Below are 27,284 nucleotides of genomic sequence, written 5' to 3'. Positions count from 1 at the left end.
TCCTTGTTTTTAATAGCTGAGTAGTATTCCATAGTGTATATGTACCACAGTTTCTTTATCCATTCTTCTACTGAGGGACACTTAGGCTGTTTCCATGTTCTGGCTATTATGTATAAAGCAGCTATGAACATGGTTGAGCAAATTTTCTTGTTGTGTGCTGGAGCATCTTCTGGGTATATACTAGCCCAAGGGGCATGTCCAATGAAAGCCTTCACTTACCAGGAAACTGGGACAGAGGGGAGGACATCCTATTGGGACTCTAGATGAGAGAAGCATGGGATAATAGCAAAGTAGAAGGATCCAGAGGTCCTAGAAACCTACAAGTAGAGCATTATGATAGTCAGATTTGGGCCCAGGGGTCCTGCTCAAACTAAGGCACCAGCCAAGGACAATACAGGCGGTAAACCTTAAACCCCTACCCAGATCTAGCCAATGGACAGAACACTCTCCACAGTTGAGTGGAGAGTGGGGTATGACTTTCACACGTACTCTAGTGCCTCATAATTGACCATGTCCCCTGGATGGGGAGATCTGGTGGTACTCAGAGGAAGGATAGCAGGTTACCAAGAAGAGACTTGATACCCTATGAGCATATACAGGGGGAGGAAATCCCCCTCAGGAACAGTCATAGAGGAGGAGAATAAGGGAAAAATGGGAGGGAGGGAAGAATGGGAGGATACAAGGAATGGCATAACCATTGAGATGTAACAAGAATGAATTAATAAAAAAAAATAAATAAAAAGAAAATTATATAACTGCTACATTCCCAGAGATATGCAAGCATCATTGTTTTATAATTTCAGAGCATTATCATGAGGTAAAATATAACCCTCCATCACTTACCATAGATTTAATTTTAGGTATTTTAGATTATTTATTTTATTTTATTTTATTTTACATCCATGACTGTTTTGCTTGCACGTGCACAATGTGTGTATCTTTTGCCCATAGAAGTTTCAAAAAGGTCATGGGGTCATCTAAAACATGGATTATAGATGGTTCTGAGCAGCCTGTGGATGCTGGTAACTGAAGCTGGGACTTCCGCAAGAACAAGTGCTCTAAACCACTGAGTTCTCTCTCCAGCCTCGTTATGTACAAACTTTTTGCCTTTATATATATGTACTGTTTGTTTGAATATATACCTAGAATTGAAGAGTTTAGAACATATGGTAACTCCATATGTATTACTTCGATAACCTGAAAATTTGTTTTTACTTTTTGACCCATTTACCAATGGTACCAACCAAGTTAGATGTTTTCTAGTCTTTCAGTTTTGACCCATGTTTGTCACTGTCAGTGTTTTACATTATGTTCATTATATACTATATTCCATACAATTTGTAATCTTCTGTATTATAGCATGCTGTATTGTCATTTGGAATTTCATTTTCTTCATGATTATCATTATCATGTGTGTGAACAGTGTGTTCATATGTAAGGACAGCATGCCACAGAGAGCTTGTGGAGGTTAAACAGAAACTTTGCTGGAGTTGGTTTTCACCCTCTATATTTAGGGTTTTGTTCTTCTTGTATTGTACATTGAACTCAGCCAGACAGCCTTATGGTCAAGTATTTGGACATGATGTGCTCCCCTGCTCACCTGAGGTTTACGTTGTAAAAGCCGAAATGTAAGTGTTTTTGGGTAGTATTACAGATCTCCAGTCCTAACAGTACTGGGAAAACATGACAAGAGTGGCTGGAGGAGAGCCCGAGAAAACGCAGCAAACGCCAGCCTCAATGAACAGATCAGACACAGAAAGAAAGAAAAAAACACCCAATACAGCTCTTTTCTCACTTTAATTTTTCTGATGTAGTGCATAATATGGATTAAAATTTAAATATGCTACATAACCATTTTTTATTAAGCATTTTTTATTAAAAGGTTGTTTTAACACTACCTGAGGGTCTGGGTGTTGTTAAATGACAGCAAAGCATGAAAGTGCATAGCCCTCATGTTTTTTTGAACTCAAAATTCATGGTGCTGTACTCAGACCAGCACCACGGTGTTCTCTTCAGTGACTTTGTTAGGGGTTCACTAAAGGCGTAGTGCACAGTTTTGCATGTGACAGTTTTAGATTGTTTGGGATATTTAATACATGCTTATTTTTGACAAGAATTTCTATTCACTTGTCAATTTCTTAAAAACCTCCTAATCTTGGATAGAGGCGGTACGTGAGTGGTAGACTTGGGAAACACTGACCTTTACACCATGCTACTTCAAGAGCAGGGACTGTCTGTCCATTTCTGGAGGACTTATTTATTTTAAAATAAGTTTTTTCTTTTAGTATTTGGTAGATAAGTCTTATAATGAATTTAAGAAGCATCCTTTATTGTTTATACATTTTAAATTATTTTATGAAAATTATATGACTTTTTTCTCATTTTTATTATGTGTGGTATGCTTATAAATCTCAAGTATGCTTTAATCTGAAAGTAGTTTTTGCTCTCACTTGCTAATTCTAAAATATGATTTCCTGTTTCTTCAGGGTTTTTTTTATTGGTATGAACATGTCACCCAAAAATAAAGATTGCTTTTCTGTTTTGACATTCTGTATTCTTATTCATTTTCATTCTTAATTTACATGGATAGAAACTCTGATAGTGGCTGTGTGGTGTGGAAACAGACATTCTAATTTTGGTTTTGACTTTAGGAAAAAGTTGTTCAAGTTTCCGCATTTTGTAAAGTAGTATTAAAATTTCAAAAGAATCAGTTTTGATGTTAAGGTAAGTGGTTTTTGTTTCCACTTTGTTGAATTATTTTTGTTGTTGAAGAATACCAAATCCTGTCAAATACTTCATCCTATTCAAGTGTTCTTTTTCTGTTTTTAATTTTATCAGTATATTGCAATACATTGATATTTGGGTGTTAAACTAGATTTATATTTCCAAGAAAAATATTTCTTATTGGTAATTAATCATCTCTATTAAAATTTGATGGGTTAAATTTGCTTTTACTTTTCTGAACATTTTGGTTCAAGTAGGTGACATTGTTGTTTGCCTATAACTGTTATATAATACTTGTGTCAAGGTTAGTTCTTGAACATTTTCTTTTTGTTTGCTTTTTGGAAGGCATTTCAAAAAATTTAAATATATACATTTAAATGTTTATTAAATATTTGGTAGAATTATCAAATATTGTATTTAGAAAATTCTGTGTAGGATGTCCTATATCATTAACTAACTTAATCCTTTTACTTGAGTATACTCAAATGTCTTATATTAAAGATATTATGGCAAAGAGTTGCCAATATTGCTGATGTACATAAAGCCAGTTTTAGTTCATTGATTTTTTTCCCCTGATGCTAAATGTGTTGCTCATCCTTTTATTTCCTAATTTAGAATTTTAAATATGCTTTCATATAGTAAATCTGGTGAGTTTCCCTTCCCTCCAATCCTCCTAGCTCTCCCTGCTGCCCCCCTATCTCCCCTCTCCCCCAGATCCATTCTTCCTCCATTTCCTCTTCAGACATGACAAACAGGACAAAACAGAATATAATAAAATGAAGTAAAAGCCTCATATCGAGCTGGACAAAGCAACCCAAGAGGAGGAAGAGAGTCTCAAGAGGAACAAAAGGGTCAGAGACACACCTGCCCCTGTTGTTAGAAGTCCCACAGAAATACCAAGCTCACATCCATAACACATATGCAGAGGGCCTGGTACAAACCCATGTAGGCCCTGTGCTTACCACTTAAGTCTCTAAGCCCATTTAAGCCCAGCTTAGTTTATTCCTTGGACCATGTTGTAATTACTGATTTTGCATTCCCCCTCTTTTATGAGCTAAACACATGATATTTACTCAAATTACGTTTCATGTGCATTGAAGTGTTATTTTAAGGAAAGGTAGTAACTGATCTTTAGTTTTATGTGACATAAAATGTCAGTTGCTCTTCAACTCAGTTTACCTATGAGCCTTTCTACATGGTCATTACTGTAGAGAAGCAGCTTTCTTTCTTTTTTAATTTGTTGAGTATTCCTAATATATAAGGTGTAGAATTTTTACATCCACTAATACAGACACACACACACACACACACACACACACACACACACAACTTTTGATTTAGCTATGATAGATGCATTCTAATTGTTAATATTTATCTTTTAAAATGTCATTATTTTATGTGGATTTTGAGTTATATCTACATTCACAGATTGACAGAGACTTTACTTAATTATTTGTTAGAGCTGCAGATTTTTGCTGCAGAGATCCATATATATGTCAAAGTACACGTTGAACATGATCACAGTTCATAAGCCTGTCTTATTCTTCAGTTTCTGCAGTGTATAGTGAAAATATTGGAAAAGTGTAGTCTTCTGTGTATGATCCCAAATGTGAGAATATGCCCTTAGCTTTTAGTATTGGCACAACAGTGTATATTTCCATTCACTTGTAGCTCTTCAATGATATGTCAGAGCTTTGAAAAGGCCTCTAAGGACAGTTAATTCTCCAAAGAATATTTTATATTTGTTAACTTCTTGATATCCTTTCTGACTTTATGCTCTTGGTCATATACATTGTTAATGTTGCTTCTGATTTTTTTCAACAACTACTCTGTTAGGGGGCTATTTTCTTGCTGTGTGAAATCTGTGTCAGGCCAAATACAAACAAAATTTTAAGGAAACTCCCATAGAGATTGAGCAATGCTGACTTTTCTGAGGTGGTGTGCTGCAGTGAGCACTGGGGAAGGCATGTCCTCTAGCTGAGGGGACCAGCAGGTGACACTCTGGTTGCAGTGTCTAAAACTGCAACATTCCTGACCTCTAAGGTATCTGAGGAGCTGGGAAGGGGTATGAGGAATGGAATGTGTTTAAGTTACAAGGGTTTAAATAAACACTCCTAGGATGATTCTGAGATACTGGTTATCTTCCAAGAGTCTGAAAAACAAACTTACAGATAGTGTTTACTAGAATGCCTGCTTAATCACTAACTTTATCAATAAAAGTATCATTTCTTCTATAATCTAACAAAAGTTTATAATGTATTACATGTATAGGCTTTAAATACTAATGTTATCTCTTCTGTATGATTCCTTAAATAGATGTTATTCCCTTTATGGCAATTTATGCCATCTGTTTTGTTCTGTAATGACATCTTTTGTAGCAAAGTGAGACACAAAGCGACATGCACCATTGATACTCCTCAATTCCATATTGAAAGATAGATATCAACAGTGCTCTATGAGTGTGAATATTTCAGTTTTTCAGACATAAAAAGGTTAGTATTTCCAAGCAATTGTCTCTATCATCACTTAGAATGAAAATTATTGTTTAAATGTCTCTCCATTATGAAAAAAATGCTTTTTTTAGTCTGTGAAAATAAAGACAGATCAAATATGCCACAGCTTATTTCATTGAAGGAACATGCAAGCTTGTATTTGTTGATGAAGCTAACAGGAGAGCACATGCTGAGAGTTGACGACAACCTCTATCCATCATGATTCAGCGTTAGTGCCAGAATAGCCATGTTCACCACCATTTGCTGAAGCTGTCTGTGTACCATGCTGATTGCTTCATTGTTTCTAACTGGATTAATTTCAGTTACCTTAGGAAATATCTGACTCTTTAACTGTAGAAACTACACTCATTTTCCAACGAAGACCCTATACATTTGCATTCTTAAAAACTGATACAGAAAAAAAGCTTAAGGCTACAAATCTATAAGCAGCAGAGACTGATGCAGTTATCAATAATTCTGGGCAGAGGCTGCCTTATGACATTGGCACAGAATAGAATGCTAATGAGAGGGCTTTATAGCCACATCCAGCTTCACTATTAAACAACATAGAACTAATGAACTGGAAGACATTTAGTCATAATGAAAGTAAGCTAATAATTCTTATATTACTATTGACAAATTGGCATTATTTCCTTAAACAAATAAAGGAGTTCAATGCTTACTGCATGTATTGTCCTTGGTTGGTGCAGTAGCTTGAGCAGACACCCCTGGGTCCAGATCCACCCATCATGATGTTCTTCTTGTAGGTTTCTAGGACCCTCTGGATCCTTCTATTTCCCCATTCTCCCATACTTCTTACACTTAGAGTCCCAATAAGAGGACCCCACATCTATCCCAATCTCCTGGTAAGTCAAGAATTTCATGGGACATGCCTTTTGGGTTAGTGTTGAATTATAAATGAGTATGTACCATGTGAGTCTTTCTGAGTCTAGGTTAACTCACTCAGTATGATCATTTCTAGTTCCATCCATTTGTCTACAAATTTCAGATTTCCTTGTTTTTAGTCGCTGAGTAGTATTCCATAGTGTAAATGTACCACAGTTTCTTTATCCATTATTCGACCTAGGCACATTTAGTTTTTTTCCAGGTTCTGGCTATTAAGAATAAGGCTGCTCTCTTAGAACACCAAGCCCTACATTCTGGGTTAGCCTTTCCTTGCTCTTCCAGAAGGAGCATCTTGGTGTCTGGGCCCCCAACCTTTCCCATGGCCGACACTTACGCTATGGTGCAGAAGCGTGGTGCTCCGGTGGGCACAGGGCTGGGGACAAGGGTGCCCAGCAGCACTGACACCCCAATCTACAGCCAAATGGCTCCACGTGTCCAGCAGCCCATGGTCCAAATGGAGGATGCCCCGGGGACGATGCCACTGGGCAGATCAAAACCCTCCCAGGACTGAGGCCTATGAAGAAGTAACAGAGGGAGCGCAGACTAGTGGGCTAGGCTTCAACTTGCTCGTTGGAAGGGCCGAAGGGCCACGGGATCCTCCAGCAGAGTGGACACAGGTGAGTGCTGTGCTGGTTAAAGCCTGTTGCTCAGTGGTGACTGGACTTCTGCAGCCTCCATGCTACTGTTCTTTGCACTATGTATGGATGGGACTTTTGAGGTTGAATCAAAATAAAAGTTTCTCAGGGCAGGAAAAAGAAGAAGAAGAAGAAGAAGAAGAAGAAGAAGAAGAAGAAGAAGAAGAAGAAGAAGAAGAAGAAGAAGAAGAAGAAGAAGAAGAAGAAGAAGAAGGCTGCTACAAACATGGTTGACCATATGTCCTTGCTGTGTGGTGGAGCACCTTCTGGGTATACTCCAAGCTGGGTCTTGAGGTAGCCCTATTCCCAGTTTTCTGTGAAAGTGCCAGATTGATTTCCAAAGTGGTTGTACAAGTTTGCACTCCCACCAGCAATGAAGGAGTGTTCCCCTTTCTCCACATCTTAGCCAGTATGTGCAGTCACTTGAGTTTTTTTATCTTGTCCATTCTGATGGGTGTAAGATGGAATCTCAGCATTGTTTTGATTTACATTTCTCTGATGACTAAGGATGTTGAGCATTTCTTTAAGTGTTTCTTGGCCATTCGATATTCCTCTGTTGATAATTCTCTGTTTAATTGCAAGCCCCATATCTTAATTGGGTTATTTGGTTTGGTGGTGTTTAATTTCTTGATCTGTTTACATATTTTGGGTATTATCTCTGTCAGATGTAGGGTTGGTGAAGACTTTTTCTCAGTCTGTAGGCTGTCGTTTTGTTCTGTTGACAGTGTCTTCTGCCTTACAGAAATGTATCAGCCTCCTGAGGTCCCGTTTACTAATTGTTGACCTTAAGGCCTGGGATGTTGGAGTTCTGTTCAGGAAGCTGTCTCTTGTGCCAATGAGTCCCAGGCTCTTCCCTACTTTTTCTTTTAACAGATTTAGTGTCTCTGGTTTTATGTTGAGGTCTTTAATCCACTTGGACTTGAGTTTTGTGCATGGTGATAAATATGGGTCTATTTGCATTTTTCTACATGTAGACATCCAATTAGACCAGCACCATTTGTTGAAGATGCTATCCTTTTTCCATTGAATAGATTTGGCTTCTTTGTAAAAAATCAAGTATGTGGATTGATTTCTGGGTCTTCAATTCGATTCAATTGCTCAACTAGCCTATCACTATGCCAGTACCATGCTGTTTTAATTACTGTTGCTCTATAGTACAGCTTGAGATCAGGTATGGAGATTCCACTGGAGGATCTTTTATTATACAGTATTGATTTAGCTATTGTGTTTTTTTGTTTTATTTTGTTTTTCCACATGATGTTGAGATTTGTTCTTTCAATGTCTTTAAAAATATGTGGGTATTTTGATAGGGATTGCATTGAGTCTTTAAATAGTTTTTGGTAAGATGGCCATTTTTACTATGTTATTCTCTTGATCCAAGAAAACGAGAGATCTTTCCATCTTATGATGTCGTCTTCTATCTCCTTCTTCAGAGATTTGAAGTTTTTTTCAAACAAGTCTTTCCCTTACTTGCTTAGAGTTAATCCTAGATATACTATATTGCTTGTGGCTACAGTGAAGGGTGTAGTTTCCGTAATTTCTTCCTCTGCACGATTGTTATTTGTATATAAGAAGGCTACAGACTTTTTTTGAGTTAATTTTGTGTCCAGCTATTTTGCTGAAGGTGTTTATGAGCTGTAGGAGTTCTCTGGTGGAATTTTGGGGGTTGCTTAAGTACACTATCATATCATCTGCAAATAGGGATAATTTGACTTCCTCCTTTCCCATGGGCACCCCCTTGATCTCCTTTTGTTGTTTCATTGCTCTAGTTAGAACTTCAAGAACTATATTGAAGAGATATGGAGAGAGTGGGCAGCCTCGCCTGGTCCCTGATTTTAGAGGAATTTTCTTAGTATCTCTGCATTTAATTTGATGTTGGCTATTGGCTTGCTGTATTTAGCCTTTATTATGTTTAGGTATGTGCCTTGTATTCCTGATCTCTCCAAAATTTTAAACATGAATGGGTGTTGGATTTTTTCAAATGATTTTTCTGCATCTAAGGAGATGATCGTGTGTTTTTTTTCCTTTCAGTTTGTTTATATGGTGGATTACATTGATGGGTTTCCATATATTGAACCACCCCTGCGTGCCTGAAATGAAGCCTACCTGGCCATTGTGAATTATATTTTTCATGTATTCTTGTGTTTGGTTTTTATGTATTTTATTGAGTATTTTTGCATCAGTGTTCATAAGAGAAATTCATTTGAAAATCTCTTTCTTTTATGGGTCTTTATGAGGTTGAGGTATCAAAGTGAATGTGGCCCCATAGAGTGAGTTTGGTAGTGTTCCATCCATTTCTATCTTTTGGAGTAGTTTAAAAAGTATCAATATTAGCTCTTCTTTGAATGTCCTGTAGAATTCCGAGCTGAAACCATCTGGACCTGGGCTGTTTTATTTGGGAGACTATTAACAACTGCTTCTATTTCTGTAGGAGAAATAGGACTATTTAGTTTGTTTATCTGATCTTGACTCAATTTTGGCAAGTAGAATCGATCAAGAAAATTGTCCATTTTCCTTAGATTTTTCAAATTTTGTGGCATATATGCTTGTGAAGTAGGACTTTATGATTCTTTGTATTTCTTCAGTGTCTGTTGTTATGTCTCCCTTTTCATTTCTGATTCTGTTGCTTTGGATAGTGTCTCTCTGCCTTTTTAGTTAGTTTGGCTAACAGTTTGTCTATCTTGTTGATTTTCTCAAAAAAGCAGCTCCTGGTTTTGTTGACTTTTTGAATGTTCTCTTTGTTTCTAATTTATTGATTTCAACCCTGAGTTTCATTATTTCCAGATGTCTAGTCTTCTTGGGTGTTTCTGCTTCTCTTTTTCTTAGGGCTTCTAGATGTGTCATTAAGTTGCTTATGTGAGATGTTCCCAATTTCTTTATAAAGGCACTTAGTGCTATGGATTTTCCTAAGCATTGCTGTCAATGTGTCCCACAAGTTTGGGTATCTTGTTCTTTCATTTTCATTGAATTTCAGGAAGTTCTTAATTTCTTTCTTTATTTCTTCCTTGCCCAAGGTGTCATTAAGTAGAGAATTGTTTAGTTTCCATGTGTGTGTAGGCTTTTTATTATTGCTGTTATTGAAGTCCAGTTTTAGACATTGGTGATCTGATAGAATACAAGGCATTACTTCAATCTTCTTGAATCTGTTGAGACTTGATTTGTGATGTACTATGTGATCAATTTTAGAAAAGGTTCCAAGGGGTGGTGAGAAGAAGGTTTAATCCTTTGTGTTTGGGTGAAAAGTTCTGTAGATATTTGTTAGATTCATTTAATTCATGATGTTGGTTAGTGTTACTTCTCGATTTAGGTTCTGTTTCAATGACCTTTCCTTTGGTGAAAGTGTGGTGTTGAAGTCTCCCATTATTAATGTGTGGGGATCCATGTATGGTTTAAACTTTGTTAATAGGTCTTTTACAAATGTGGGTGTCCTTGTATTGGGAGCCTTGATGTTCAGAATTGTGATGTCATCTTGGTTGACTACCTTTGATGAGTATGAAGTGTCCTTTCTCACCCCTTTTGTTTAATTTTGGTTTAAAGTCTATTTTATTAGATATTAAAATGGCCATAACAGCTTGATTCTTGTGTCTATTTGCTTGGAATATCTTTTCCAGCCTTTTACCCTGAGGTAACTGCAGTCAACTTTAAAACAGTAAAATTTAAGCCCAAGTGATGTTAAAAAGCCAAGAGAAAATGGAAGTATCACTAATAAACAGAAACACTGATCATGAGGAAAATGAATGAATATGAAATGATTATCATTTTGGGGAAATCAATTTGAAGCATACTTTGCAATGTGAAATTCTGCCACCTTGAGACATCCCTTGGTTTGAAGAAATTTCATGTATATCATGTTTGTTAACATGTGGTATTTGTCCTTTCTTTTATTTTGCTCTCTTAATGCTCTGCTTGAAAGTCATGTTTCTCAGTTTGTTCATCACAGAGAGATTGTTATAAATTACTCTAAAATACTTAAGATTGTAAATAAAAATAATGCAAAAAATAAAATTCGAGATTAAAACAAAACACTGAATTGATTTATTACTGAAGTGATAAATTTAATAAAATTAAGTAAAATTATTAATGTAGATAACAGATTACAGTAAGTTATAAAATATACAAATTAGGTAAGAAGAGCAGAAGGGTTATAAAATGGTTATTTCTGAGACAGTTGAAATGGAAACTTTAAGTAGGCTGGGGGATTAGGTCAGTAATAGAATACTTTCTTTTCTTGTAAAAGATCCTGATTTGATTTCCATCTCTCTCACACACACACACACACACACACACACACTCACTCATACTCATTTATATACTCACATACAAACACACACACGTACACTCATTCATACACACTCACACACACAAACATGTACACTCACATGCAGTCTCACACACATGCACTCAGACACACACATCCACACTCATGCACACAGGTCAATGTGAGGAGTCAGTGGAACACAATGTATATATCTTGTGACTTGGAATTAGCATAGACACATACCTGAGAGAATCTGTTCTAATTAAAACTTAAAGAAACTGTAACACATTGCTGCATCATGAAAAGTGATGGTTTTAGAAGGAGATGAAATGACTCTAACATATGACAGTGATGTAATGTTTCTCTTACTCATGGTCACTCAGATTCACTGTTACTACTGTGATAATCTACCTTTATCTTCAGGTTAAGTCTTATGAGTTCTTCCTTCAAAGGATAGATTAGAAGAATAACCAACTGAGTTGCTATTTTATAAGTATTATTCTAAGAAATAACAACTAATGTTCAAGAAGAAACTTAAAAGTGGGAATGTCATTCAGTGGTGGACCACACTGTCGATATCATGTAGTGCTGTGATGTGTTCCAATATTTCTGTAGAACCACCTTTTAGTTTGCAATTTTAAATTATTAGTTTTCAAACATGGAAACATCATCATACAGGTTATAGAAGCATGTCGGTTCAAGATCATTGTCAGGAAGTGATCACAGTAAACAATAGACTATAATGAGATGAATTTAGTAGGATTAACTTAAGCCAAGAGGCAAAAGGAAAGACACTTTCTACTCAAATTTAGTTTTAAAATACTTTGAAACCACACCTACACTAAATTGGTAAAGAAGTGATTTGGAAGTCATTTCCTAATGGAAGATTCTAGTTCTATTACTCTGAATTTAAGTCTTCTTCATGAATAAAAATAACCCAGCCATCTGTGCAACCTAAGGAAAAAATTTGACCATCATTAATGGCATGCTTACATCTGCTGCATTTGCAAAGAAGAAGGTAGCAGGAAAGAGCAAGAATGGGTGGGTCTGTTTGACAATGATTAAGTAAAGTGCCAGCCTAACACAGATGATGGAGTATGACCACAGTGAGTCACTATGCCTGAATAGACTTTTCTATTAGTGCAGGGGACAGTGTACATGTGGACATGGATGAGTGCTGACTGCTTTTGAGAAGAATGAGAATACAACTCACAAGACTGTTTGAGAGACTGTGTGCCAAGGAAATGATTAGTAGCTTCTCTCATAGGAGAACACACACACACAAAAACCTAGGTTTTACTTGATAGATGAATAATGCTAAATAGAAACAATTATTAGCAGCCATTATCCACTAATCAAGATCCCATTGCTTGATTTGGCACTAAGGCTTATGTAGAGGACATCGCTGACCTTTCCTTTGTTTTTGGTACAGGTTTTATGAGGTTGATAGCAGTGAGCTGAAATAATGCTGGGAGAGGTGGGCATGTCCCACTTAATCTTATATGACACTTGTTATTTTATTACAGTTTCATCCACTTTACTGCAGGCGTATGATACAGTAGCTCTTTCTTTATGTGTCAGATATGTCCTACCTTTGTTACACTTGACAGACTGGGTGTCATAGTCACAGCTCTCAGGATTCTAAGAACTGAGCATTGAAACAGAACTCTTACATTCCCCTCACCACTGAATTCAACTTATCCAGGACCTGAAAATTAGATCATAAACAACAAAGACTGCTTCCAGACTGAGTAGACATTTACTTCCCCAACATCCTGTCCCACGCAGTGATGAGAAAGCAAGCAACGGAACAGAAGGGCTGGGAGGGAAACTCAGTTTTGGAGGCAGAGCTGGATATGGCTACATCAGCTCTGTTTGCCTATGTGACTATTTGCCTATGTACCCTCCACAAAGATGCCTTTTGGATTTCTAATTTGTGTTTTCCTTTCTATTTCATAGCAGAAAGTGTTTGGTCCTCATATTGTCTTTGTTAGGGAAAATAACAAAGGAAAATTTGTCCAGCTGCTTGCTTGCTTTCGATGATTAAACAAAAGAAACAAGGAGGAAATTATACGATGCGCATATTGGACTTTGTAGGAGGGTGGCTGAATGAGCTTTGTTATTTTAGGCACCTATGGTCACCTATCACTGGGTTGCCTTGAGTATCATAGGACCCAGCCACCATTGCACGGACAGAAACATTTAGACCAAGATTAAGAGGACGGAGCCTGAAAGGTGAGTACTTATGGGAAAAAGGTAACAATATTAGAAACAACTACATTGTAAAGTTCTAAGGTACAAATCTGTCTCTGTGTTTCTCCTCTTCCCTATTTCCAATCTTCCCACCCTTTTTCCGTTGCTCCATCACTCCCTGCTCCTTCTCTTTACTCACCCTGCCTGAGTATTCATCTCTGTCTCTCTCTACCTCCATTGGTGCCCTTTGAAGCAATCAATGAGCATTTTTCTGAAGTTGACCTTTGGTAGTTTTGTGTTTTTTAATTTACTATGGAAACCATGGCATGTGCTGGATCTACTGGACTTTGTTTCCCCATGAGGAGATGGATAATCTACATGGAAACAATAGCAATTGTGATAGGAGAAGACATGGGTTTTCCTTTGGGAAGGGAAAAAAATATCATCCCCTTTACTCATTACCAGTGAGATGATCTCATGTAGATGTTTGAGCAAAGCTACAGGGAGGTTTCAGATTAGATGTGACAGATAGCATTGCCACAAACTGCCAAGTAAATGCAACGCCCTGTGAAGATAGTCACATGTGCAATGCCTCACGCACAGACTTATTCAAATGCATATTGAAACTTTTTATGAGACATTTATTACAAATGACCTCATAAATGATGTCAATGTAAAAGTGCGCAGAAGTTATTGTGAAGGGAAATGACAGATTTTATAGATTGCTTATGGGAAAACATGTGAAATATCACAGTTTGTTATGCAGTAATTGAGAGTGCTGAGGAAAACATAAAATCGTTGTTTGAGAGAGATTGAGTTGAAGGTTTTTAAAGGTACCTTTAAAGGTATCTTGTAAAACAGTCTAAATCACAACCACAAAGCAATCTGTCAGTGTAAACAGAAATTAAAAATTTAAGAGGCTTGAGAGATGGCTCAGTGGATAAGAGCACTGGTCAGTCTTCTGACAGATACCAGTTTGATTCCCAGTACCCACACAGCAACTCATACCTGCCTGTAACTTCAGTTCTGGGCTCTAAGGCCATCTTCTGATGTCTATGGACAGCAGGCATAAACATGGTTCACATACATGAACAGAGTCAAAAAATAGCAGTACACGTAAAATTAATGCAGAAACATTTCAAAATTTTTAACTTACAATTTTAGGCAAAAGGAACTAGATTATTTAAAAAGGCAGAGCAGGTGCCAGAGTACATACACCATGTGTGTATGTGCGTGTGCGTGGGTGTGCATGTGCGTGTGTGTGTGCACTGTATGAAGTTACATTAGACTTAGATCAATATCAGAGGAAACAGATCTATCAAAATAAAAACCATGGTGTTTTTTTTTTCCCCTTGTTTCTGACATTTTCATAAAACTGTGTAAAATTTACCTATCAGTCATTAGTGGACATGACATTATTTTATTTTATTAAAAATTATGTTATGCTAAGGTTGTTTCAGAAATAGTGTGTTCCTTTTTCTGAGTTAAGGATTGTGATAAACCATGGTATACATGACATATTTCTAAATTGTTTCTTAAATTTTATTTTTTATCCAAGTATTGCTGCTGTTTGTTTTCTTTTGTTGTGAGGCAGGGTTTCTCTGTGTGGCTCTGGCTATCCTGGAACTCGCTCTGAAGCCCATGCTAGCCTTAAACTCAGAGATCTGCCTGCTAGCTCTCAGATTAAAGCAGTGTACCACCACAGTCCCACTGAAGTATTCTTAATGTTTTAAAGGACTATTTGCTTACTTTTTTTTCTAGAATTAATGTTTGCCTTAATGATTTGCAGCTTTTAAACAATACTCTGTGGCATGTACTTTTTAAACTATCAAGTTTGCATTTTATTTTCTCAACTTTTCTATTTCTCATATACTAGAGCTTAATACGTTAATTTGTCTAAGGGTGTCTAAGCACTATGGTGTGTAATTCTAGAGTCAATGTAGTTAATCACCACAGTATTTTCTTGTGGACGTAGGGGGTGCTATGATGTCTTTGGTTGTCTATTCCCTTGTATTATTCAGAACAGGAAGTCTTTCCAAGATCACGTAATTCTCAGCAGCCACATCAATATCTCTACCACATATGTTTGCATCTCTAAAATTTATTCAGTGAGCTCTAGGGAAACGTTCATATTTTCACTAAACACAAGCCCCATGGATATTTATTTGGACAGCAGAGACTGTTGACATTTTATTATTTAGAGAAACAATGTTGCTATGAGAGCTAAATTTGGCATCAGTGGACTCCTTGAAACTTTATTGTTCTACTGAGCCATTATCCTTATTATTGGCTCTCATAATCCAGACACTTATAATGGTTCCACTTTCAGAGCAAAATATGAGTTTAGAAAGATTTATTATAGAATATGTAAATACAAACATGGTATGACATTGAAACAAAATTGAGATATCAGTGCTTATATATAGAATTGCTACTAAAGTCCAAGTTCCAAAGTTTATATGCAACACTGCTATTGTTCTTTGCAGATGATCAACATCTAGTACTTAGTTTTAATTAAATAGGTAAATTTCAAGTACTTAAGTCATAGGCCACAGAAGCAAGAAAATACGTAAATATCATTTTTATATGTATGCATATACAAGCACAATCACAAATGTATATATCATTAATTTGTACATATGCATATACATGTTTATCTGAATTTTATAATGAATACATATATACTAAAATTATCTATCTATCTATCATCTATCTAAATATCAACCATTTATCAATCTAGCTCATCTATATCTATATATGAAGACATTTTAGATGTATCTAGTCACATGAGATTATTCATCTATCTTTTTTCTTTTATGATTTATCATCACCCTTTCATTTAAAGATGAAAATCTCAAAATTGCATGGTCTATAAGATGACAACTACTCAGTTTTCATTTTTCTCATTTTTTTTCAAGATTTTGCCTGATCTTCTTAGCCAAAGCAAAGAATTTGTGCATTGGAATAACTTAATAATTAAATAAATTTCAATGTATGCAATCTATATAATAAGTCATGTTTTCCAGTCTCTGGTGCCCTTTCATTTCTCTGCATGATATCCCTGTCTAAAAGGCACTAATAGAGACATTCTGATCTTGAAAAGAAAAGTGAGGAAAATCAACACCTAAAACTCAGAAAAGTCCTAGGTAGTAAAAGGTCTTTGTTCTGCGGAGTGTTCTCCCACAGAGGAACAGAATTTTCTTTTAGCTTTTACATTTGACTCTCAGGCTCTGAAATACAATAATCAAAGCCCTTTGCTACCTTATGTTGAATCTCTGGTAAGTAAAATCTTTTTATTTAGAAAGAAATGGAATTCTCACCCCCAAATAATTTTTTGAAAGCTTGAACATTTGCCAGTTAAAAATATCTTTTTTATTATGATGTTACAGAGACTGCTTGGTAGGCCACTGGGATAATTAGAGAAGAGTACAGGATGTTTAATGAGTTTTTCAGGGTGCAGTTGAGAGTATATCATGTACAATCATGTGCTGCTGATAATTTTATCTTTCATTCTCTGAGTGGCATGATATCCTGGCGATGGAATGCTTAAATTAGAGATCCAAGAAAATTCAGTCATCTAGAAAATAATAGCTTTCTCAGATATTTTCCTGAGGAGAGGTGAGTTTTAATCCTGAGTTGGCTGCTCTGAGCTTTATATTCCTCCTTATCTGCCAATCAGGATAGATGAACTAGTGCCTTGCCTCCAGGGAAGAAGTCTTTTGCATTTTCAAAGAATGAAGAGGCCAGTTTTTTAAAAATGAAATGAAAACAACACAGTAAGGCATGGCTTTGGAACTTGTCTGAATTCATGATGCTCCTTGATAATCGGTCCAGCTTTTGGGAAGACGTGGGCAGGAACTTCAAGGCACACCATTTGGCTAAGTTTTTCATCTGATGATCGCTGAACATACATTGGGCACAAATACTTTGCAACAATATCTGTTGACCAAGCTCTATGGGGAGATTCTGAGGCAGAAACAAAACAACAGAAAAGATGTAGAAGGCTGAAGGTGCTCTATCTTTCGCTACTGTGATGAAGAGGATGGAGTTATGATACACAGAAACAAAAGCACAACCCTGCCAAAAATATCCTGCTCAAGAGCCAGTACTTTGGAAGAGATTAATTATTTCCGAAGAGGTTCTGGATAGTGGGAAGGACCTTGTTGATAGGGATTAAGTACATATGTATAATTAGTTCTCTGTATTTCTTTAGCGGCTGCCTGCTTCAGAAATAACAGCCTGTGTAAAGTGGTGGCCTTCTTATCATTAAGCTCTTATAACTCCACCTAGTACAGACTTAAACATCATTCTATAGTAGCTGCATCTCTAGGACTTGGGTCCCTTATGCCCTAGGTCATTAAATGATGACCCTTATGTTAAATATGTCAAGTAGTTTCTGGTAATTGAAGTTTACTTGGAGCAATGCCCCATTCATTATATTTTTCTTAAATGTGTATTATAATACAGAAAACATTGCCTACTTTTCTAGCTAAGGATATTACATGAAGCAGAGCCTATGTGACTTAGACCTGATGGCTTACAAAACTTATACTATTAAATATCTGATGGTTTCCAGAAAATGTCTTCAGATGAATAGCCATGTGGCCATAGTAAACCAGTTTGTTGTGTTGTATCAGGCAAATCAGAAGCAATTTCATAGCATCTGGCCTGTACTATATAGCAGTCAGATCGTGGAGGAAGATACTTCATATGGGAATAAAATGGGTATGAGTCATTAGACTTACTAATATTTCACATATCTCCTAGATTTATTTAAATTTGAACTTGCATTTTACAGTTTGTCAGGAGATGCCTTCCTTCTGAGAAGGTGAAAATAAAGTGAACATGACCAATGTTCTTAACTGTGGCCACTCTCAAAGAATAAATGATCATTCTATTAGGTCAGTTTACTTATTCACTTCTATTCCATGGCCTTCAGATAAAAGAAAAAGAGAAAAGAGTAACCTAATCATAGTAACTGAGAATATCTGTGCATTAGGAAAGTCACAAAAGTGTGCTCTCTCTGTCTCTGTCTCTGTCTCTCTGTCTCTCTTTGTGTGTGTGTGTGTGTGTGTGTGTGTGTGTGTGTGTGTGTGTTTGTGTGTGTGTGTGTGTGTGTGTGTGTGTGTGTGTGAGAGAGAGAGAGAGAGAGAGAGAGAGAGAGAGAGAGAGAGAGAGAGAGAGAGAGAGAGAGAAAGATGGCCCTAGTTCAATGTTCAGTGTCAGATATCTTCTACAGACCCTTTCCACCTTACTTTTGCAACAAGTCTCCTACTAACCTGAATTTCATGGGTGCGCTAGTCTTGACTGCAAAATACCCTCCAGGGTTTTGCTTGTATAGCACCCCCAGAGCCAGGCTTGCCAACCGGTGCTCCTGTATCCGCTTCTTTTGTTGGTTTCTGTGTAGCTGAACTCTGTTCCTTGTGCTTGTCGGGAGCCCCTTTTCTAACTAAGACATGCCCCAGTGCCTACAGAAATCCTTGTATTCTGGTCTACAAGAGATAACAGAATCTGAGAAGCACCTAGGGGTAGAAGCTATTTTGTTAATCTGTTAAATAATCATATTATTAAATAGCTTTCTAAATATTTATGTCTATACCCATAGGCCAGAGTGTTCTCAACCTTGGCAGAAAAGCTTCTATTTGCTGTGGGAAGCAAAGGGCAGCACTTCAGAGTACTTCTCATCATGGCCTCTGGAGATGAAGTGACTATTGGTTTATGAGCTCATAGTATACATCTTTACTTGAAGAAGATGTATGCTAGATCAATCCAGCCAAAGTTCCAGCAAAGATAGAGGTAGATGATTTCCAGGCCCCATCCATACTGAATAACTATTGGCATCTGGTAGTTGTTGCAGTGGGGAAAGGGATACTCTCTCTGGAGAATATCACCATGAGTAGTGTTTACATGCCCCAGAGGATGGTCCCAACCCATGCACATACCTGCAACACTTGGCAGAGTTAGTGAGTTATCAGAATACAAATAGACTCCAGATTGGGAAGGAGATGGGTTGGGGGGAGTTGGGTGTGAGAAGCAGAGCATAGATATGCTCTTATTTCATTGTATACTTGTATAAAATTTTTATGAATAAGGAAAAAATAAAAAAATAAAATTCTTACAGTAGATCTAAAGTATCTTTAGATCTGTTGAACTTAAATTTTTACACTATGTGTCTTGGAATGTATTCCAATGAAATGTATATGTACATTCCAAAATATAAAATTATAAACACACACATATATGTATATATATACTTTTTATATTATATTATTTTACTTTTTGTAGCTTTGGTTGTCTTAGACTTGCTTTGTAGACCACGTTAGCCTTGAAATCACAGCGCTCGATCTGCCTCTGCCTCCCTGAATGCTGGGATTACCAGAGTGTTCCACCATGCTTGGCATAAGTTTTACATATAATACATAAAAATATTTTTCTCTTGACTATGATTTGGAAAGGGCAAGGAACCTCTGGTTGTTACTTGCAGATAGCTCTGCCTATCGGTATCCTTATCAATATCCATAGACTTCTGTTCTCTGGTCTTTTTGAGATATGAAGACCTGTGCGCAGTTGTGTTTTCAACTCAGCTGTCAAAGGCTAAGCTTAAAATTGAAAATATAAGAACCATCTTTAAAGGATTTTGCCGCCTAGTCTTTGAGTTTCTTAGTTTTTCTCCTCATGCTTTCAAATTGGTTTATTTTGTTTCCATTTGGTCACATCCTCCTTTCTGATATGAAAACTGTAATCATGTCATAATAGCAGGAAAGTATGCTTTTTTTTTTTTTTACCTTCGGGAGAAGGTCTATCAGAATGTTCTGTTGTTAGCTTGTGGTATGCTTAGTTCACTATGAAGAAATCAGAAAATAAAGACCTTGCTCTCAAAAAGTTATTGTTCTTTAAAGCTGGAAACAAATTTTGAAGTCTACTGTCAGTATCCTCACTCTGTCTTTATGGATTTGCATGCTCTGAAAATCCCGTGAAATAAAAGTCATTGTGTGGCACTGATTATAGGAAGGCATGAACAAATATCTGCTAACTCTAGATAGGATACCATGGCAGACTAAGGGAGAGATGCCATTGAAGTCTCAAGTGATGAACCGAAGATTTACTTAGAAGAATATACATGATGGGTTACTTGTAGAAGCAGAAATTATCTCAGATGGCTTCATTACACACACACACACACACACACACACACACACACACACACACACACACACGAATTGCACCTCAGAGTGGATGACAGCTCATGAAGCTGACAACGCTCAATGCACAGCACAGCCTTTAGTCAGCTGAACAGCTTGGAAAGAGTGCTCTCCAGATCCTCAGCCTGTCTCCCAGGCAGTTTGGCTCATTTCTGCTTTGTTCAAGTAGCTCCATTGGTCTGATTCTCTTATAGGCAGCTCAGCTTATCTCAGAGTGTCTCTCAGCAGTCCTTAAGGCTTTTATCTTCCTGGAGAGGGAGGGGCTTAATGCATCTGGTTAGTCTCAGGGACTTCCTGAAGCTTTTGGAGTGTTCCTTTCTGACCTTAATAACTTCCCTCAATGATATGTGTGACCTTCCTTTAGAATATCCTGTTATTTCCCCTCTCCTTAGAACATTGTAGTTTCCACTCCCTTTCAACACCTTACAGCTTATGACTTCTCTCCAAAATGGAGGTTTATCTCAGAAAAAATTGCTGTGCAATGAAACAATCCTGGCCAGCATTTGTGGAGGCTGCTTGTTTATTTAAGGAAGCTATTCCTTGTAAAAATTGATTCATTAAGTTAGGGTATTATATGAGCAAGTAAAAAAGTTTTGTCAAAGAAGTCAGAGAAAGTGAGAAAGTTACTCCGTAAAAAGCTAACCCCAAACCTTAGCTTTTGGAATTCTCACTCTTTTGTGTAATTTAATGCTTCTTTCTTGGTTAAAACTTTAAAAGTAGAAAAAGTGGTATATACTGGAGTTTTTTTTAGTTATATATTTCCCCACTATAAAATTAATGACAAAAAAGACTCCAATGGATACATTCCTCTTTATTACTATCTTTCACCACTATTCTCTGTTTAATCTTGTACATGTGTTTGTTTCTTTCATTTTGCAAGTGAAAAGTTAGCCTGAGAATGTTATCTCTGTCTCTGTCTTCCCCTCCCTTTGTTACCATTGGGTTCAGTTGGCTGCCTATTTCTAGGTACAAGGCCTTTCCTGGGTATGGCTCTTATAACCTTATCATACCATTAAAAAAAAACCCCAAAATAAAAAAACACAACAAAACAAACAAAACAAAACAAAACAAACCAGACTTTCTCTTTCCCAGAAGTCAATAGCTTCCCAGCTTGGGTTAAAATTTCAGGATCAGCTCCCAATTCTATGCTAGAATTTTGTCAGGCTTAATTTTCTTCAAGTTTTTTTTTTTTTGTTTTTTGTTTTTTTGTTTTTTTTTGCATACTGTCACAATTACTGTGAATATATATAATCTGGACTGTGGGTCTGGAAAATACCATTTTCTTGATGTCATCTACCTACAACCTTTTAGGCCCCTTATTTCATAGATCCTTGAGTCTGGAGCACAGGAGTTTGATACAGATTTGTCATTTAGGGCTGACCAATCTGAAATATTTTATTCTTGCTTATTTACCAGTAATGAGTCTCTGAGTTAATAATTGCCATGATCCTGGTAATCCATTTTCATCATTTTTTCTCCCGTATCCCTTACTGCAATACTTGGTGTTAATTAACATTTTTATCTGAAATCAGAAAATTAAAGAGGGAGATATATTTATTTCCTGTTAACTCCTCTCACCATTCAATAATTACACCTGGAACCTTTCTATCTCACCCACGGCCTGCTTAAATTCTTCCATCTAGAAAATGTCCTATCCCAACTTGGTGTTTTTATCCAGTGACAAAGCAAAGCATTCTAACAGTGGCTGCTGGGTGCTTGACCTGGAGCTTCATGCGAGTTATAGAGTAAAGTAGGAAACTGTGGATTGCATTACAATAGCAAGTGCTACAGCATATAGGACTTCAATTAAATAACACCAATGATAGCAACAATATAATAAAATATAGAAACATAAAAAGGCTATCCAAAATAAGTATATCATCTGATTTTCACCATGCTTTGAACATTTAAATCACAATAACTTGCCACATATCCCATATCCTTAAAAATTGTCTTTTGCTTTGTAGAGACACTATGATCAAGGCAACTCTTAAGAAAAATTGCATTTAATCTGAGGCTTGCTTACAGTTTCAGAGGTTTAGGTCCATTATGATCATGGTGAGGAGCACATATTCAGGCCCTGGAGCAATAGTTTAGAGCTACATCCTAACGCATAGTCAGAGAAAAAGAAATACGGAGCCTGGTATAAGCTCTTTTTTTCCAAATGCATATGGATTTTATTTATTTATAATAAACTTCATACAGTAAGAGCAGTCATGAAACAATCAGGAAAGCCATATGGAAAAGTTACATTCAAAATGGTTAGCTCATTTGTATTTGGCAACATTGATGAAAATATCTATCCTATCTAGGTGAGCATAAAGTTTTGTACCTAAATTATTATTATTATTATTTTTATGATGAGTTAAGGTTGTTTTTTTCTTTTTCTCCTTTATTAATTTATTCTTGTTACATCTCAATGGTTATCCCATCCCTTGTATCCTCCCATTCTTCCCTCCCTCCCATTTTCCCCTTATTCCCCTCCCCTATGACTGTTCCTGAGGGGGATTACCTCTAGCATATTTTGTACTTATCAACTTAAAAACAATCTTTACTTGAGAAAAGCCCCAAGTTCTATTTCTCCTGATTGTCAGACCTACTATCTGCTTGAATATTTTAATTTTTTTTCTTTTAAAAATCTTTTTATTTAAAAAATTTCATTTTTACATATACATTTATATTATTACACATATATACAATAAACTACCTATAGCAAGAAGAACCATGACACAATCAAGAATTAAATAAATGTTACATACTTAGTGTTTTGGTTATTTGTATTTGACAGCCTTGAGAAAAACGTCTTTCCTATCTTGGAGCACCTAAAATTCTGAATGTCAATCAGTCTCCATCTCATCTTGTCACTATCAAATTAAAACATCTATCTAGACCTAAAAAATCTTAATCCCTAAATAACTAAGCTTCATTCTAAAACTAAGCTACCTGGTCTTCCACCCCATCAGACACTACTCACAGCCCCGCCCCCCACCCCCCACTGGTGTAAGCTCTTGAAAACTGCAAGCCCATATCCAATGACATACTTCCTCCAACAAGGCCATACCTCTTAATTCTTCTAGTCCTTCTCAAATAGTGCCACTGCCTGGTGACTAACCTTTCAAATATTTGAGACTATGTAGCTATTCATATTCAAATCACCATAATCCACTCCTTGGCTACCATAGGTTTATAACCATGGAATGGAATGGAAAAATGCATTCAGTGTAACTTCAAAAGTCTCCATAGTCTACACAACAGTGTCAACATTTTTAAAAAATCTGAAGTTCAGGCAATCTATTAACAGTAACTTCTGTAAAATTAAAATAAGAAAATAGATGGCATACCTCCAGCATGGCACAGAATATACATTACCATTCCAAAAAGTGAGGAAGAAATACTGGACCAAGCAAGACCTAAAACCAGAAAGACAGACTTCCAATGTTGCATCTCCATGTCTGACTTCACCATCCTCTTCAGATCTACAACTCCTTTTAGCTTTGTGGACTGCAACTTTCTCTTGGCCTGGGTCCACACCCAGTCTGCAGCTCCACTGGGAAGACATCCCAGGATCTCCAGCACCTTGGGATCTACAAAACAATCTAGGCTTCACTTTTACAGATTCAGTCAATATCCTGTCTGGGTCTCCCTGTAGTGGTAGTGAAATACGCATGGCCTCAGCAGCTTTTCTTAACTGCAAGGAGGTCCACAGACACTTTCTTGTATCCTTAACTCGATACCCAGAACCACATAGCCGAAGCTGCCAAATTCTGTCTCTCGATGTGGCTTGATATTGGCCCTTTCCTTCCATTACATTTGTATCATCTCTCTGTTGTTTAGTGATTAAGTGTTCCTTCAATTTTTTTTCACAAGGTACAAACTTAGCTGGGTAGCCTCCTGCCATGAAATTCCCACTCCCTTTATTTCATTTAGCAACAGGCTTTTCTGTAAACTTTCATTTCCCTGAACTCTGGACGTAGCTCCATTACAATGCTTGATGCTCCTTTTTTTTCTTCGAACTATTCAATTTTTTTCCTTCATCAGCTTGTTCCTTTTCATAGTAGATCTGCATAAAAATGACCACTAGGGTGTCCAAGACAGTCAATACTAAGGTGGTTTGAAATCTCCTCTTGAAATGAATGGCCAATACCATTAATCCAGTTTAGCTTCAGGCATATTTTTAGGACAAGGTCAAAAGGCAGCCATATTCTTTGCCAAAATATCATGCAAATAGTCTTTAGGCTAATTACTAATATTCTTCCCCTCTGAAAGTTGATGATCTGGACTCCCACAGTTCCAATCACCCTCAGTACTGTCTTTCATGCACCTACTGGGATGATCCATTAATCCTGTTTAAAGCATGCAAACACTTTCCTAGTCCAACATCCCAATGTCTTCCATATTTCTTCAACAAGCAGCATGGTAGGGTCCGTCACAGCAATAAATACCCTACCACCCAACACCAGCATCTGTCTCAGTCACTGTTCTATTTCTGTAGAGAGACATTATGACCAAGACAACTCTTATAAAAGAAAGTATTTAAGGGGGTGAGTAGCTTAGAGTTTCAGAAGTTTACTTCATTATCATCATGGAGAGGAGTGTAGCACTATGCAGGCAGGCTATGGAGGAGCAGCTGAGAACTACTCCTTGATTCATAGGCCGAGCAAAGGAGACACTGGGGCTGGTGTGGGCTCCAAAACTTTAAGGCCCACCTCCAGTGACACACCTCCTTCAAATCGCATAGCTATTAATTCTAATCCTCTTTTGATAATGCCATTCCCTGGTGTCCAATCCTTCAAGTATATGAGCCTATTGGGGCAATTCTAATTCAAACCACCCAAGGACTGCATCTCTATTTGCCTACTTATTCTCTCTGCAACTCCTTACTGATCCAAATCCCCAAAGTTAGTGCTATTGGTCATGGACACCCTGAAACCTTCCCTCTTTCAGGATTTAAGAAAACTCAATCAAGGCAGATGATGTAACATTCTTTCTTCCTCCATCCCCTTCTGTATCTATTACTCCTTCTGTTCTCTCTCCTTCTCCCTTCCTTCTATCTTCACTTTCTCCCTGTCTGTCTTTACAGGCATCACATATGGTTAAAATGTTGTAATATGAAGATCTCTTTTGTTTGGTACAGTGGCTTTTATTTTTTTATTTCTCAATGAGAAAAATGGAATAAATGAGTTTCCATTTTATTTTAGTTTCCTCAGATTAGATAGGATTCTTGAGATATTAAAAAAAATCCCTGTGAAATCTAACAGGTGGAATGGTAATACAAGGATTTCCCAAGTCATCAAATTTCATACTATCACCGTTGTTCCTCCCATGCCTTTCACAAGTCATCAAATTTCATACTGTCACCGTTGTTCCTCCCATGCCTTTGCCAAGTCATCAAATTTCATACTGTCACCGTTGTCCCTCCCATGCCTTTGCCCTGCCTCCAAAGTGTGCTTAAAAACCTCACATTTCGGTGTAAAAATAATGTAGTGGACATCACTGTCACAAGGAGGGAGAAAATGAAGTTTCACTCAGATTCTCTCCAAATTGAGTCATGCTAATGAGATTGAGGAGGACTGATGGCCAAGATACAGTTTGGATTGACTAAACTCCATGGACTAGGGCTTCTTCACTATGATACCATCCATTTCTTTTCTTCTTTAAAAATGAAATAAGGGCTCTTGAGAGTACTTCTTATTTATCTTGCATTTCCTGATGGCCACATTCAAGTCAAAGACACTCATGTGTCATATTCATCTATTGCCTGTCTCCCTTTTTAAAGGTATTGTTCACTGTTGGAGGGTCACGGAGGACTTTTGAGGAGCAGAATTCCTGAAAATTAACAAAGCAAATTAATCCATATGGAATCCATTTAAATAGATGGGGGATTCCTTGAAGATGCACTCTAATTTCTCCCTGTCCTGATTTATTATAGCTTATCCTTGTCCATATGAGAATAAATATGATTACTAAATTTCTAAACACTATATCTAGAAGCCAGGCAGGAAGTGAGAGCTAGGAGAAAAGACAAAGTACTTCTTAGATGACAGAGATTTAAACTTCCATCTTTTAAACTAGAAAATGGAATCTCATGGACCTTTTCACTCTTGGCTCATTTGTTTTCTCTTCCCCAGACAAGAAAGGAAAAAGAATATGAAGCATATAGAGAGTAAACTAGCTCACAGTGCAAGCCATGATTTTTATTTGGGAAATAAGGAAGACATTATTTGAGATAATAAGAACAAATTTTGTCTTTTAATCTTATCTCATTTTTCTTAATCAAAGAGTTTCCTAGAAGAAAATCACAGCACAGAAAAACACCAACTGGAGATAATTCATCTAAATGATGAGGCCTAGATAAGGGTAATTTCATGTTGCCAGAAGTTTTACAATTACCTAGGCTAAATAATCATCTTTAAAGGTGTTTTTGCCATGACAGTATCATCATAGCAAATTCATGAATCCAACCATTTTCATTTTTTCTTATGAATGTTGATTAAAATACATAGGTGAGTTTTGTATGCAGAGAGGAAGAACACAATAATCAAAGGATTCAGTATTTTTCTATGAAGCTTATTTGGTCTCTCTAGAGGGATAACATACAGAAATATTACTAGTTATTCTGAATAGTCCACTTTCTAATAATAGTATATTTTTTGTCAAGTACAAGAATATGCTCAAGCACATATAGAAAGTTTGAACTAAGCAATATTTTATAAGCCAGGCATGAAGCACACATCTGAAAATACAGTAGCCAAGAGGCTAACACAGAGCTGAGCAGGACCTCATCTCAAAACATGAAAAGCTGTGCATATGTAAACATAATTATAAATATTTTTTATTTTATATATACAAAAATATCTAGCTATTGCTATAAAGC

This window comes from Acomys minous (genome assembly GCF_964271855.1).
Source record: "Acomys minous genome assembly, chromosome: 6".
In the NCBI taxonomy this organism is placed as follows: Eukaryota; Metazoa; Chordata; class Mammalia; order Rodentia; family Muridae; genus Acomys; species Acomys minous.
Note: the sequence above shows the minus strand (reverse complement) of the source record.